The 8,523-nt window shown below is 33.4% G+C and overlaps 1 non-coding gene across 1 annotated transcript; it reads left to right on the top strand.

Annotated features, from left to right (window-relative positions):
• Positions 1-3,180: 3,180 nt before the first annotated feature.
• On the top strand, positions 3,181-3,252 carry TRNAC-GCA (transfer RNA cysteine (anticodon GCA)). Its single transcript has one exon. It is a non-coding gene; the product is annotated as a tRNA-Cys (tRNA).
• Positions 3,253-8,523: the final 5,271 nt, after the last annotated feature.

Genomic DNA, 8,523 nt, shown 5'->3' with positions numbered 1-8,523 from the left:
TTCTCTGCACATTGTAGCATTTTTGGTATGATTCCATCTGATCTTGGAGATTTGTAGGCAGAGAAGCTGTTTATAGCCCATGTGACTTTACTCGGACTTATTATCTTATCAACTTCAATGTTGTTTTTATCTGCAGCTATAATGGGTCGCATTTCGTCAGTTCCATCCGAGCAGCCGGGGAAGTGCGTCGTAAGAAGGATTTCAAGAGATTCGGCTGAGTTTTCTGACCAGTTGCCGTTGTTTTTCTTTATATAGGTAGGATTCGAATGTCATTTTGCCATAACTTTGTTTAGTTTGGCTGTATCTTTGGCGCTTTCTAAATATCAATCCATGACTGCTTTTTTGCTATGGCTATTTTGTACTCCTTTAGCTAATCCTTGTATGACTGCCAGGATCCGCTTTGGTAGCTGGCGTTGAAGGCTTTCCGTGACTCTTCACGCAGTTTAGAGAGCTCAGATGTCCACCATGGTGGATAGTGTCTTTTCGATCGTGTCATTGGACAGGATACTTTTAAGGCTATGTCTAGTGATTTCTCTAGAATAGATACAGCTTTTTCAATACATGTTGTAGTGTCGCCTTTGTGTGAAATGCTGGAAAGTTTATATTTTAAACCCTATTAAATTTCTCCCAGTTCGTTCTTTTGGGGTAACGAAAGTATTTTGTTGGCGTTTCTTTTTCAGATATATTAAATAGTATCCAATTGAGATCTGAAAAAGAAATCTTATCGGATACCACACAATTAGTTAGGTCAATGACGTCTTGCCATCTCCTAAAGTTATCCGAGCTTGGAAATACAAAAGTTGGGTTAGTACCTCTATTGCATATAGTGAGATTGTTAGTATTAATGAAATCTAAAACTGGGCGATTACAGACCATTCGTCCATTGGAACATCTTTGTTCATTTTCGCCAGACCTTGCAGTAATATAGGCCGTCGCAGTCTATCTTGGGCAACCAAACTCTGGCTTCTATAAACAAAAGATAATTGAGGGTGTTATATACACAATACAACTGTAAGATTTTCTATTGACAGAAGACCTTTAAACGGACTTCATAAACAAAGACTTTGAAAAGGCCCTCTTTTATGTTTTTAGAACATTATTACACCGCTGCTGTCTTTTGTTGAGCTAAAAAACTATTTTTGCTTGCTCTGCTTTGTATTCAATTGCTGTGATTTTCATTTAAAATTCAAACCAAAACACCTCCTATGTTTTGTTTTGCATAAACCCGACAATACTTTAATTAGTTTTTCCATTAATGGAGCTTTTATAATATAGTTTGGAGTGGTTAGAATATTGTTATAATTTATAACCAAGTATATAAACGTAAAAACATCTTTAATGCATTTATATACTTGATGGATGGTTTTAACTCATTTCACTTGTCACTACATACAAAAGACAAATTAGTTTATCAAAGTTAAGCTTTCAATTGAAAAAAAAAAAATAAGTAAAAGAAACCAAACCATATTATAAATGCATACGTTTCTTAAAAAGATAATCTAAACGATTAGCTAACGGCATCTACAGTCGATCTTCTCTATAACGTAGCACTTGGGGACCGACGAATTACTAGGTTATAGAAAGTGTATTTTGAGAGAAGTATAGAAGAAGTATATAGAAGTTACAGGAAGTACCTTGCAGAGAAGACGATTGTATATATACAAAACAGAAAAATGTTTCTTTGTTTTTCCCTTATGGACACAAGCACCACTGAACATCAGGGCGATTGGGTACCTTGAAAACTGTTGACGAGCAAATGCAATTTTCTCTGATTTGTTCATTCTTTTGAGAATATAGGTACGGACACCAGAGTGGTCTTGTTTGCGTTGGCTAAACTCTGCAATGACAAGTTTGATAATGCAAAAAGGTTTCAACTTAGAACTTCTTTTCACGTTGCATTTCACTATTTACTTTGGTGTCGTAAGGATCGAGAAACAAATAAAATTTCGATCTGCTTTTACATAGTTATTTTTAGCGAATTTTCGCAGAAATTCGATACATGCACATTGGCAGAGATGTATGTATGTATGTTTCTTTTGCCTTGCACACTGCTTACCATTTGCAATTTCTCCCAAAATTACGAAAATATTTTATTCTGAACCGTATAAAATATTAATAATTATTTCTTAGACCATTTCTTATATCGGAATTTAACTTTTTGTTAGTGAGTGTTTTTGGGTTAATAGGGGGTTTTGTAAGTAGTTTCGGCTGCCAAAAATCACTTACAAACCCCTTTTTTGGGAGGATTTTTTTTGCTGGGAAGTGTTAAACACCTAAGAAATCCTTTTTGTTTAATAAAAGCTTTATTCCTTTACGTTAAAGTTTCTTAAAGTTTTACCATTTTAACTCGGAAAGCGTTCCTTAACCCCAAAAAGTAGTAAAACTTGAAGCAAAATTTAAGAGAGAGCATGCTAAAATGACTTTCTCTTTTACTACTTTCTGCTCGACAAATTTCGGGGTGTAAAAAGTGGAAAATCTGCTGATTTGACATTTATTTGACAATTAAGGCAAAAGAAAAACGAAAACAACTCACATTGTCAAAGCAAAATAAAAAGAAATAAAATAAGTATGTATAAAAAACCAATGAAATAAAATATAAAAAAATCAGTGACATTTTGTTTGTGTTTATTTTTCTAAGCAGCCATGTTTGTTTTTTTGGCATTGCTGCAAGATCTACTATTTTTCCGTTCCTTTACTTTTGTGCAAAACTTTTACGTGAGAGCAATTTTGGCAGTTTTCTCTTTTGATACTTTTACTATTAAAAAAGTAAAGGAACAAAGCTAAAACTTTTAGCGTGGATACTTTTAACTGTGAGGTAGAAATCGATGTTATTTAACATTTTTATTTTTTATCTAAATTTACCTGAATTTTGCTAATTTTATTTAATTAATTTTAAGTTAAGACACTAATGTAAAAATACATACATATTAAAAACAAAAAAACTTTAATTAATTTACTCTTTGCAAGCGCAGTTTTAACGAAAGAAACTGAAGTGGATAATTTTGACTGTGACTCACTGTATTTTGATAAAAAATATTTTAAAATCTGAAAACTGCATTTGTAGTTTTAAATCTTATCTTAAAAGTTGGAAGTCGTAATGTGATTTTGGAATCTAAACAATGAAGCAATAACCGAACAATTTACTACAAAACTGAAAATAAATGAAACCTAAATACAGCGGGGGATATAGCTCAGTGGTAGAGCATTCGACTGCAGATCGAGAGGTCCCCGGTTCAAACCCGGGTGTCCCCTTATTTTTATGTCAAATATCTCTTTATACAGGCAATAAGTACGTTCTATATACATTGAAATAATTACATTAAGTAAATTAAAACTTACCTCGATAATTCGAAAGGAAATTAAATATTCATAATTTAAAATTGCGTATATTAAAACGGGTGACGTAGGGATTGAAAGATATCAAGCAATGACCCTGACAGGCTTTAACTTGGCAAACGCGAGGACTTATCTAGTGGACACTGACCTCCCCGTGGTGCCACCTGGGGAGCTGCGTTTAACACCCTTTAAAGGTAGTGAGAAAACATGTGCCGCGGGTTCACCCATTTGGCTACTTTTATTACCTGCCTGTTATATACATTTTCCCTGCAAACATTTTGAAGATTGTTGTACGATTTTTTGATCATATTATTCTTCTGCGCTTCTTTCCGGCGCTCTTTTAGCGAATTTTTATGTAAAATTCACCCACGCGAGTTGTTAGTGCAAGCGAATAATATATAATTCTTCCAAACCCCGATCACGCGATTGTTACTAATATTTTTGATTTGGTTGTATGTAATTCTCACATATACATTTTACATAACTTTGATATAACCCTGCAAACATTTTGAAGATTGTTGGACGATTTTTTGATCAAATTATTCTTCTGCGATTTTTCCGGCAATTTTTTAACGAATTTTTATATAAAATTCACCCACACGAGCAATTTGCCATTCGTAGACGATTTTCAAAAAATTTTTGTTTATAATCAATAGCTACGGCGAATCTTCTGCTCTGCTTATTGGCGATCTTTCAGCGAATTTGTATTACGTTTCGCTGTTGTTAGAGCAGGCGAATAATATATAATTCTTCCGAACCCCGATCACGCGATTGTTACTAAAATGTTTGATTTGGTTGCTATAATATTAGGAGTATTGACAAACACAACTCATGCCCGGGTTTTGACAAGTGAAATGAAGAAAGTGAATGAGAACCAGTATACAACCACTATAACATAAAGGAGTAATTAAAAATTATAACAAATCAGAAAAGAAAATAAGAGGGGTAAAAATCAAAGACAACAAATGAAAGAAACAAAAAACAATGAAGAATGGAAAATAAATTTCATTTAATTTTTTCTTTATATTTTCTTCTTCTTAAGATTTTCCATATGATTCGCGATTCGCATTGCATAAACACTTTAGGTTGGTAATTAATTAATCTTCCAGGAGAATCGCGAATTATTCTTACGCGATGGAAAATGTTTGCAGGGTTATGACTAAAGAAACAATAATAAATAGATTTTAAAAAATAAAAATTAGCTTTTGACTACTTTTATTGTTGTTGCTGCCATATTATGACCAAAGAAGCAACAATAACTAATAATAAATAAATTTAAAAAAATAAAAATTTGCGCTGAATCCCCCCTTCAGGGGATTTTTACACTTTCGATTTCACGCAGCCGGTAGGATTCCCCAGAGGGAATCTGATTTCGAGTCAGACGCCTTAACCACTCGGCCACGACTGCTTGTGGATGGCGCATGACTAAGATGTGATAACATTGCTATGCTGTTTACATTGTGTTAAGGTACATGTCCATGTTAACAAGCAAATTTTAACAGAATACCTTTGCTACTCTGCAAACAATTCTTTTGATTATTGATTTTATTAACATAGAAATGTAACTGTTTGGATTTTTTTGGTTTGCTTGTTTTACAGACTAGATGGGGGATTGTTGTTGGGCCGAAATAAGTGAGTACGTTTGGGTATAAAATCGCCGTACGTCGTGTTGTTATAATGGACATTGTTTATGTGGATTTTTATTGTCTATTTTTAGGCGTGTTGCTTTAATTATAATTTAATACAACGTGGAAAATGTGATGTAACAAGTAAAACAGTATCAATCGGCTTTGCCGACGTCCATCTATTGACAATATATCGAATCTACGAATTTCTGATTTTGTGACCATTTTAGGAATTTGCCGACAAAAATATATTCGGTTTGAAGCTCAAACGTGTTGCGGAGGATGTACTTGAAGAAATGGACAGAGAATTTGAAAGTGAATCTTATTTTGGGAGTCATTCCTTTTGATACCTAGATATTGTGCCCACCAATAATTTCAGTTGGTCTGAATGCATGGAATGGCACACGAAAAAAATAATATCGAGCGTTTTTACAGCTTTCGGGCTATGTTCTCAGGAAGTATGGACTTGCCCCTGAAAAAACTTGTATCGACATAATGACAGCGAATAAAAGTTGTTACAACAAAGAAACAAAGATCAAAACGATTCGATAGCATGCATTAAACTGCATTTTTCCGAAAATTTGTGTGAGAGGTATCCGAAGGAGTGACATATATAGCCGATATTCGAACCTATATGTCTCGTAGAAATATAACGATGTGCACCATTATAGTGAAAAGTGTTGAACTTTTGTGGGGTAGGTACCTAAAGGAGTGGACCAATATGGCTCATCTTCGAACATAAATTAAGTTCGGACAAAATATTACGATGGACAAATTCCGGACCCAATCTGCAGATCCGATATGACCCATCTTCGAAGTTAAACTAAATTTCGAAAAAATATTACGAAGGCCAAATTTTGGACCAAATCGGTTCATCCGTTCGAGAGTTATCGTGCGCACCAGACCGACAGGCAGACGGACGGACATCCATAGTGTCTGAAACGTATTTCGTCCAAACATACTTGGGGTCTAAAACCATTATTTCGAGGAGCACATTTCGCCCATATAAAAGTGTATGTATATACATACATACCCTCGTTAGCATAAATGCTGAGGGTATAAAAATTAAAACTACAGTCGAACTCATCTAAAACGACGTCACTATAACGAATTATTTATTCTCTTTAACGAATACAGATTTTCTATAAAAGCTATTTACAATAATAATATGCTCTGTTCCAGAAACTGCAAGAAGCTACTATTTTTTACTACGACAACATTTTTTCCTTTATAGTAAAAATTAGTATATTCTTGCAGTACTGGAACAGACCAATAGTTTTAATTATATTTTAGATAAATAAATCGAAACAAACCAAAAGCTTGATGACATTCGGATAACTTAAAACGAATACTTGTATTGTATAATTTTGTAACTATACAATATCTCCAGACAGCTGCGGGGAACATTTTTTAGAAAGTTAAAAAAAAGACAGAGACCCTTATTATTATACTCCCACGCTTTAGGTTATAGAGGGAATATACACTTTGATACGACCAAACATGTGTCTCATTGAAATAATGGCTTTAGGTCACAAGTATATTTGGACGAAATTCGCATGAGACAATTTCGATTCTATTTAGCCATGTCCGTCCCTATATCCGTCTGCCTGGCTGGTTGGCTTGCGCACACGAAAACTCTCGTACGGATCAACTGATTCGAACTAAATTTTGCACCTCGTAATATCTTTCCCCTCCTTTGCGTGATGTTTAAAAGCTCCTCCCAGATACTTTTGAGATTTTCAGCACGTTGTCCTTGAGGCTCCCTTCGGGTACCTACCACACCAAAAAAAATTTTTGGAGAGATATAAAACGATTACTTTGATACAGCGGTGGTTGGTAAAAGTTTAAATGCAATTATTAGAAAATTCATGAATTACCAAATGATATTATTTTATCTCTCCTGAATTTTATTTTTTAAGATACAAGGTCAAGTATACGTCAAATAGTATTATTTTAAAGTAAATATAATGCCATCAACCACAGGACGAAGAAGCATGAGATCAAAAAAAATATTTGTAATCATTGTAAATTGGAAATAAAAGAAGGAAAAGAGGATTTTATTGAGTGTGACAAGTGTTCTAAGAACTATCACGTAATTTGCACAAAACTTGATAAGAAACAATACCAACATCTTCTAAATGATGATGATGAAGAATATGTTTGTCATTTATGTAGTGAAAATGAATCTTCCATCCAAGAGCAATTGAAACTCATGAACGAGAAGTTTAACAAAATAGACCGTTTAGCAGATTCAGTCGATTTTATGACCTCTAAATTCGACGATCTAATGAAAAATGTAAACATAAATGCGAGAAGAATTGAAAAAGTGGAAAATGAAAACATAACACTTAAAAATGAAGTATCATCATTAAAACAAGAAATAAAAATGTTAAATGACCAACGAGTTAAAAACGATTGTGTTATCAATGGAGTTATAGCTGAAGAAAATAAAAGCGCCATAGAAACTGTCATTGAAATATCGAACAATGTTGGTGCTAAAATTAGCGCAGATCATATTGAAGACGCATATTTTGCAAAATCGAAAAATTTAAACAACAAAAACCAATCAGTTATTGTGAAGTTTACTTCAAAACTAGCAAAAGACCGTCTCATGGAAGCCAAGAAAAAATTAAAAGAAAATGTTGAAACACAAAATATATATATAAATGACTTTTTGTCTAAAGAATCTATGGAACTGTTTAATTATGCAAAATCACTTAAACCTGTGGGTTATATGTATATATACACACGTGGAAACAAAATCTTTGTGAAGAAAAATGCCATTAACAAGCCAAAATTAATCCGTAGAAAAGAAGACGTTGATGACATACTCATTGAAGCAACAACCAACAACAAACAATCCAGAAGATCAAAAAAGGTTGTACAACCGACAGAATCCGAAGATAGTGAGAAAGAAACTGAAGGTCAAGCTGATTATTTTTCCCCAGTAAATCATCGAAATTGAATACTATATTGCTTTTATTATAATTTAAACTTTTATAACAATATTTTTCAATGTCGAATAAAAACAATTATTTTGAAAATTTAGATTTATTCATTGAGAATTATGATCATAATAATCTTTAAAATTTTAACATAATGTCTGTAAACATCAGAAGCGTTTCGTCATTTAGTAAATTTAATAAATTTAAATCATTGGTAGCAATGTTGCCTAATCTACCGAATATTATAGCTATCCAAGAAACCTGGTTTCAACAAATGGTAACGCAATTATACAACATTCCCGGATATAACGCTATACATTGTTGTCGTAAAGACGGATATGGAGGTACATCTTTGTATATAAGAGATAATCTCACGTATACGTTAGAATTATGTGAAAGTACAGATTACGTTGAAGCTATTCGCATTTCTTTGGATGATGTTACAATTAGAGGATCGCCCCTTAAATTTACATCATTTTACCGCTCTCCCAAATGCAACATACATACATTTCTTGAGTTTTTAGAACATAGTTTGTGTGGACCTTGTCGCAGTGGATCGATAGTCGTTGGGGATGCAAATATTAATCAATTAGATTCTTGTAGCTCCTCTGACATTT

This window comes from Musca autumnalis, unplaced genomic scaffold, assembly GCF_047663935.1.
Source record: "Musca autumnalis isolate F117 unplaced genomic scaffold, ASM4766393v1 scaffold_3, whole genome shotgun sequence".
Taxonomy (NCBI): domain Eukaryota; kingdom Metazoa; phylum Arthropoda; class Insecta; order Diptera; family Muscidae; genus Musca; species Musca autumnalis.
This window is presented reverse-complemented; position numbering and strand designations above follow the sequence as displayed.